This window comes from Oxyura jamaicensis, chromosome Z (assembly GCF_011077185.1).
Source record: "Oxyura jamaicensis isolate SHBP4307 breed ruddy duck chromosome Z, BPBGC_Ojam_1.0, whole genome shotgun sequence".
Taxonomy (NCBI): domain Eukaryota; kingdom Metazoa; phylum Chordata; class Aves; order Anseriformes; family Anatidae; genus Oxyura; species Oxyura jamaicensis.
The window spans coordinates 32159461-32167829 of NC_048926.1; the positions used below are offsets into that span (position 1 = coordinate 32159461).

Below are 8369 nucleotides of genomic sequence, written 5' to 3' on the forward strand. Positions count from 1 at the left end.
TCCAAACCCCTGACATGGCCAGGGACACCTCCCACCAGAGCATGTTATCCAAAGCCCATCCAACCTGGCCTTGAACACTTCCAGGGATGTGGTAACCACAACTTCTCTGGGCAACCTGTTCCAGTAACTCACCATCCTCATTATAAAGATTTTTTTCCTTATATCTAATCTAAACCTACCCTCTTTTAGTTTCTAACTGTTACTCCTTGTCCTATCACTATACTCCGTGGTAAAGAGTCTCTCCCCAGCTTTCCTGTAGGCTCCCTTTAGGTACTGGAAGACTGCTATAAGGTCTCCCTGTAGTCTTCTCATCTGCAGGCTGAATATTCCCAGCTCTCTCAGCCTGTCTTCATAGGAGAGGTGCTCCAGCCCTCTGATCATCCTCGTGGCCTTCCTCTGGGTTCATTCTAATAGGTCCATACCCTTCTTGTGCTGGGGGCCCCAGAAATGAATGCAGTACCTCAGGTGGTGTTTCACAAGAGCAAAGGGGAAGAATCACCTCCACTGACCTTCTGGACGTGTTTCTTTTGATGCAGTCCAGGAATCCATTGACTTTCTTGACTGGAAGTGCACATGCTAGCTCCTATCGAGTTTCTCATCAACCAGTGACCCCAGATCCTTAACTGAAGGCTGCTCTCAACCCATTCTCCAAGAAATCATTCTCCACAATGTGCCTGGCATTGCTGAGACCAGGTATAGGACCTTGAACTTGGCCTTGTGGAACTTCCTGAGGTTTGCACAGGCCTACCTCTCAAGAATGTCTAAGTCCCTCTGGATGGCATCCCTTCCCTCCAGCATGTCAACTGCACCAAACAGCTTGGTGTCATTGGCAAACTTGCTGAGGGTGCACACTTTCCATGTCACCAACACAGGCTTTAAACAGAGCCTGTCCCAGTACTGACCACTGAGGAACACCACTTATTACTAGACACTGAGATAATGACCACATCACTTTCAGTGCAACCATCCAGCCAATTCCTTACCCACTGAGTGGTCCATCCATCAAACCCATGCCTCTCCAATCTAGAGACAAGGATATTACGTGGGATAGTGTCAAATGCTTTTCACAAGTACAGGTAGATGGTGTCAGTTGCTCTTCCCCTACCCCCTAGTTCTTTTTCTCCATAATTGTGAGCTTAATTAAGTGGTAAAGTGACTTTTGTGCTGATGTAAGTTGCTAAATGAAATGGATTTTTTTTTTAACCACAACTAAAGTACTGCCAGCTGTGTGGGGGAATGATGATTATTTTTCCACAATGTACAATTTTGATCCACAAGACCTGTTTTTTGATTTGATGAACAGTTGACTCTACACAGATATCTGGGCATTGACCCTTCTGGTGTGATTGCAAGATTTGAATCATTGTCATAACATGCAATTGTTTTGTAATGTTGTTCTTTATCTTCAGCATTTGAACTCACTCCACCAACACATTTCAGAGAACCAAAGAACTATCAAGTTAAAGTAATGTTCAAACTCAACCAATCTAGACTGGCTTCAGAATTATGGCCTAGAGGTTACAGCTGTAATATTCTAATTTTGGCTTACTACGCTATAAAACTGTCAGTGCTAGAATTTTAGTACATTAATTTAATACTCATGTATTATTAGTCATAATATAAATTTTATCAAAATAACCTTACAAAGTTTCTTCTTTCTCTCTGATCAACAAAGGTAAAATATTGTATCTTATTTGTTTATATGTACACTTTCCAACTTTTTCATAAACCACAATAAATAAATCATGAGGATATATTTTCTCCCTTTGGAAGTACCTCAATTATCATTAAAATTGGTGTTCATTCAGGCTTACACATGGAATCTGAGAGATGTTGAAGTTTGAGTTGAGTTTTTATGTTTCTGCCCTTGCAAGGATTAGCATGCTGACGTTGTCAAGGTTGCAAGAGTGCTTACCAAACAGAGAAAGATGAAACACCATATTTCTGTTTAAATAAATGATACACAAAAGAAGAAACTTCTATTCTGGTTTGAATAGCCAGAACTATTCAAACTTTGAAACTTTTGCTAAATTAATTTCTGCAGGAGATGAAGTTTGCATAATTCAGAATGATTTTTTTTCCATAACATTTGAAATAGAAAATATTTGGACATTGAAAATTGTATTTCACTGTATATCTAACATTAAATTCAGAATTATAAAAGTGAATTATAAACCAAAGCTAAAATAATAAAAACTTTGGTACAAGTTGGAGTCATGCATTTATTTATTTCTATTATTTTCTTCCCATTCTCTTTTTATTATAATTGATTAATTCAAGGAAATTTCTTGTGAATGATAAAGAGACTGGAAATTTTGAGAAAATACCTTTATTCAAGATTTACTATCTCAAAAGAAAATAGCAGCTGTCTAACTACAGGGATAAAGGCCTCTCTATAAGTGTGAAATGTAAGTATTCATACTAACTTCACATTTAATCAAATAAACACTAGTGAAAGAGAAGTAAAAATAAATTGGATTTGAATTTATTGGATTTTAGTTTAAGAATGTGAACAGCATTTAAGAACGTGCTTTTTAATTTGGGCAAAATACATTACTGCATGGAAACTATTTGGAATTTTACAGTAAGAGTAAAGAGGGGATAATCCTACTACTTTCAATTAAAGTAATTTATATTTTATCTAAGTAAATTAGAGGATGACCAGATGGCATGATTTAGATCACACTTTAATCTGCTACCTATTTTTCAAAGGCAAGAAAAACCTTTCAACTTTATCTTTTTTTTTTTTTTTTTTTTTTTTTTCAGAGTGGAATTTTATTGTTAATGTTCACTCAAAGAAATAGACACTGCTTGTGGGAACTTTTGTTTTCAGATAAAAATGTAGTAGATGACATTATATCTCAATGGGTATCACAATCAGAAGCCATTCAAAGACTAACACAATAACAAACTCTGGACTGGGTGATCTTTCTATTTTAATGTCACATATGATTTAGCCTGTTTATTTTTTAAATTATCCATGTAGAAATGAGAATATAACAAAGTAAAGAATAAGAATTCATGCTACATTTTAGCATCTTAGATCTTCAATTGATGTACTTCATATAATGCCAATTTCTGTTCCTATATTTCCTATGTGAAATAGCATACAACTCTAGTTTTCTCATTATCTAGTACCCTGAAAGATTTTCTTGTACTCATTAAATTCTGGAACATGAATCTTTTCACATAATAAGGATGTACAATTGAAGTTGTAAAACCCTTATTCTGGTTTTATTAATGGATGAATATATGCACGTTAAAAAAAAAAAAAAAAAAAAAAAAAAAAAGTGTTTATCTCAACAAAAGCCATATGATATATCACTGAAAGGTCAAGATCTGTATTTTTTTAGTATTCAAGCTCCATTAACTCTGTCTGTAGCAAAATAAAATGAGTATGGTATTTTAAGGCAGGTTAAACATCTGGAGAACAGGAAAAAATAAATATAATACATAAAACCAGAAAACAACAGTCTTGAATTGTGAGTTAAACAATGACTAATCCATTGACTACTGGACTGCTCATTACTCAGAATTGTTCTAACACATAGAACTATGTGGCCACCTGTACTAGGTCTGGCTGGGATGTTAACTTTCCCTGCAGCAGCCCATGTAGTGCTGTGCTCTGCACTTGCAGTTGGAACAGCAGTGGTATCACACCAACGTTGTGTCTGCTGCTGAGTTCTGGCACAGCATCAGGACTTTCTCTAGCCCTGCTAGGGGGTGGGCAAAAAAGTGAGAAAGAAACATCACCAGGGCAGCTGACCTAAACCAACCAAAGGGATATTCCATATCATATCATGTCCCACTCAGCAATAAAAGGTGGAAAAAGGAAGAAGAGGGGAGGAGAGGGGAGGGGTGGGCTCTAGTTGTGAAAACGTCTGTCCTCCTCCTGAACACCAGCTATGTGCGTTGAGGCCCTGGTTCAAGGATGTGGTCAAGCAACGCTCATTTGTGGGAAGTAGAGAGTAATTTCTTTGCACTTCCACATAGCCTTTACCTGTTTTGTTTTTATTCCCTTTCCCCCTCCCTCTTCCTCTTTCCCTTTTTTCCATTTAGTTGAATTGTTTAATTAATAATAATATTTCCTTAATAATATTTTTTCTCTTTAATTAAATGATCCTTATCTCAACCCATGAGTTGTTCTTTCCGTTACTTCTTCCTCTCCTTATCTGAGGCGGGGGAGTGAGAGAGTGGTTGCGGTGTTCAGCTGCCTAGCATGGTAAAAGCACCACACCACCACAATCAATCCTGTTATCTTTGCCAAGGGTTTAAAAGTAAAAAAAAAAAAATAAATAAATCTCTTTTTGAAAGCACACTTGCCCCTAAAAACTTATATAAATCAGACTGTTGTATGTGGTATTAGTTTGTTGCCAAGATCAGCTGAGCTCATTATATAATTTATTAGATCTTCATAAAATTTACTCAGCAAAGGAACACAGTCACTTCTTAAAACTATCTGTTTTTCTTGTATTCAGGAAAAGAAAAGTCTTTACCCGGTTGTCATACTATAGTGGTGGTAGTGAGGGGTAGGGGATGGGTTGGGGTGGAATCTGTGAAGATAAAAGTATCAAACATTGCTGAGGGATGCAAGCTCTACATAAGTAATTACAGTTATCACCCAATTTCCAGACATATAGAAGCTTAGGATTTCAGGAATGTATGTACTGAGTATGTGTGAACAACTGTGCTGTTTATATGATATAAAGTTGAAATTGTAAATATAGATTAAATCTGATACAATTCGGACTTCCTACGCAACAGGCTAATTGTAGACTTAAAATTTTGGGGTTTGCCAAGAAAACAAGGAAGACAATTCTCAAGTTTTGTTAAACAGACAGTGTAAACTCTATAATGATAGTGTTTTATTAATTAAATCTGAAATTGAACTTTAACTGATCATAAAAGATCTAAATCAACTTACCACCTCACCACAGTGTCCTCACAGCACAATCAATGACTGGAGGATTAAAAGTGTAAGACTCTTCAAGTTTTCCCTGGAGAAAAAAAATAAAATAAAATAAAATAAAATAATATATATATATATATAAAAGTATAATTTGCATATCTGTAGTTATACCATTTGACTTGAAGGGTTCAAGAAAAGGTATCACTGAACCTAAATAAATTCCTCAAGCCACTATCATTAAAAATAAGTGGAGTTATTAGAGTAATCCTCTCAGATGTAAAACAGTCTAGATCATAAATAAAATTGTTATATATTAAATTATATAAATATTTTCTGATTAGAGTGTTAATGCAAAAACAATTGTGCCTTAAAAAAACAGTGCCTTAATTACATTATTATTAATTACATTATGTATCATTACATGATACAACTGTGTTGCAAAGTACTATTTTTTAGAATAAAAATCTAGCTTCATAATTTTACATATGAAACTTTAGTATGTAAGTACAAAAGAGATATTAACAAAACCTGTAATACATGCATAGACAAGAAGTTAATCAGTAAATTACCTTTTATAAAATTACAGTTAGTGAAAACAAAACGGTAACCTTGCCAATACTAAACCTCTCTGCTTGTTTTTTGCCAAAAAAATGTTAATCCCTACCATATGGATGTCTATTCCAACACAACTTATTTAACTTTTTCTCACTAGAAGCCAGGCTAGTAGAAGTCCTATAAACTACTTGAACAAAAATTGATGAAATTGTTAATTACACACTGAATGCAGGAATCATCTTTACTGCATACTTGTGAATGTCACTGTAGGAAGAAGCAATTTAAAAAGTGCTTTTCCTTTGAGTTACGCTTATCTTAATAATTTGCTTTTGGATGTGTTTGTTTGTCCCCTAACTTTACATTTTTCTGAACTCATATTTATAGTGTAGAAGGAAAAATAATTGCTTTTGAGGCAATGGAATTTCTATCAATCAAAATTTCTATCCCTTTTAATCTCACTTTCTCTTTTTCTCTTTTGTCTTCCCCTTATTCTTACCTTCCTTCCTTTCTGCTCTTGTGGAATATGTTGGCTTTTTTGACCCTTCGGGCAAAATAATTATGTTTTGGTTGCTAGATATTCTTAAATTAGAATCATAGAGTATTCCAAGTCAGAAAAGACCCACATGGATCATTGAGTCCAACTTCTGGCTTCATTCAGGACGACCTAAAAATTAAACCATAGGTCTGAGAGCATCGTCCAAATGCTTCTTAAACTCTGGCAGTCTTGCTGCTAAGACAACTTCCCTGTTGTATGTTCCCACTGGTATTCTTTCTGTTTTCAATTCCCTTCACTGTTCCCTCTGGTCCTAGCACTGGTCACCAGAAAGAACAATGCTTTTCCTCTCTGCTCCCCCTTAATCTCTTCCCTACTCATTCCTTCCTTCAATCCTCATAAATCATTCTCTCTAGAACTTTCACCATCTTTGTTGTCTTCTTTGAACACTCTAACAGTTTTATGTCCCTCTTATATTGTGGTGCCCAAAACTACACACAGTACTCAAGATGAAGTCACACAGTGCCAACCAGAATGGGATTACCACTGCCCTCAACCAGCTAGTTATGCTGTGCTTAATGAACACGGATATATATATATATCCAGGTGTGTATATCCAGGATTACCCCATCCCAGGTGCAGCATCATCTGCTCTTGTTAAAATTCATACATTTGGTTATTGCCCAGGCTTTTAATCTACCAAGATCTCTGAAAAACTGGGACAATATTTGTCAGCTTCCAGTCAAACTGGACCTTTCCAGGTTCCAAAGACCACTGGAAAATAATAATAATAATAATAATATAATAATAATGGAGAGATGTCTCATGATGACATCGGTCTGCTCTTTGAGCACCCTGGAATGAATCCCATCAAGATCAATAGATTTATGTGCACCCTGCTGAAGCAGCAAATCTTGCACAAGTTCAGAGTTATTTTATCCCATGCAAATATTTTAGTCAAACAAGGGACATAAGTGAAAGCAGTGCATACATGGACTTCAGTAAGGATTTGATACTATCTCCCAAAACATCCTCATAGAGAAGCAGTTGCAGTATGGGTTGGATGAGCAGGCAGTAAAGTGGATTGAAAACTGGCTGAATGGTCCATTCCAGAAAGTGGTAGTCAGCGGCATTAAGTCCAGCTTGAGGACAGTAGCTACTGGTGTTTAACAATTTAACAATCCAGATGACATGGTAGAGTGTACCTTCTGAAAGTTTGATGATGACACAAAACTAGGGATACAGATGGACAAACAAGAAGGTCCTTCTGCCATCCAGAGGGACCTCAAGAAGTTCAGCAAGTGAGTTTCAAAGTTCTACAGCTGAGGAGGAAAATTGTAGTGCAGCAGTACATGCTGGGTTCTACCCATATGGAAAGCAGCTTTGTAGAAAAGATCCAAGTTATACTTTAGCCAGCTGAATGTCAGACAATTCAGAATGTTCTTGCCACCAAGAAGGCCAACACCACCCTGGGTTACATCAGGGGAAGTGTTGCCAGCGTGTCAAGGCAGGTGACCCTTTCCCTCTCCTCAGTGCTGATTAGGCCACACCTGGAATACCTTATCCATTTCTTGCCCCCAGAGTATAAGAGAGACATGGATATACTAGAGAGAGTTCAACACAGGGACATGAAGACAATGAAGGGACTGGAATATCTCTCCAAAGGAATCACTGGGAGAGCTGGGACTGTTTAGCTTAGAGAAGGGAAGGCTCAGTATCAATGTAGATGAATACCTGAAGAGATGGTACTAAACCGACGGAACAAGGCTCTTTCTAGTTGTGACAAGGAGAAGAGGTAATGTGAACAAATGGAGACATAGGAAGTCACGTCTGTCTGTACATAAGGTGCTACTTTTTACTCTGGGGGTGCCTGAGCACAGGTTACCAAGTGAGTCTGTGTAACCTTCATCCTTGGAGATACTAAAAAGTCATCCGGACATGATAATGGGTAACCTGTTCTACATAGCCTCATTTGAGCAGAGGCAGTGGACAACATTAAACCTAAAGCATTCTGTGATTATGCAATTCTCTTTAGCACTGATGATAATCATGACAATATCATCATGGATGACATGTAGAGTTCTTTTTTTTTTTTTTTTTCCACCCACCTAGCCATACTGAGATTGAAATACACTTCTAAATACACTTCTCTCCCTCCCCCCCCCCCCCCCCCCCCCATGTTTTTTTTTTTTTTTTTTTTTTTTTTTAATCTCTGTGGAGATATGTGGCCACAATACCCCCAAAGATATAGGAAAAAAATAAATGGTGAGGAAACAGCAATAAATAGCAAATACTAATCAAGACTGTCTTTGTCTTAGAACAAAGCTGTTTATTTTATTTTATTTTTATTTTTTTTCTTTGTGGCCCTTTGCTGCACTCCTTCCAGGAGATCCCTGTCTTTTTTTTTGTACA

The 8369-nt window shown here is 36.7% G+C and overlaps 1 long non-coding RNA gene across 4 annotated transcripts in view; it reads right to left on the reverse strand.

Moving 5' to 3' along the window:
• Positions 1-4535: 4535 nt before the first annotated feature.
• Positions 4536-8369, reverse strand: part of LOC118156090 — a 305832-nt gene continuing 301998 nt past the window's right edge. For 3 of the 4 annotated variants that reach the window (XR_004746149.1, XR_004746147.1, XR_004746148.1), the window contains exon 3: positions 4536-4997. This is a non-coding gene — a long non-coding RNA (uncharacterized LOC118156090). The remainder of the gene's footprint in view (positions 4998-8369) is intronic. The other variant, XR_004746146.1, reaches the window with a different exon arrangement.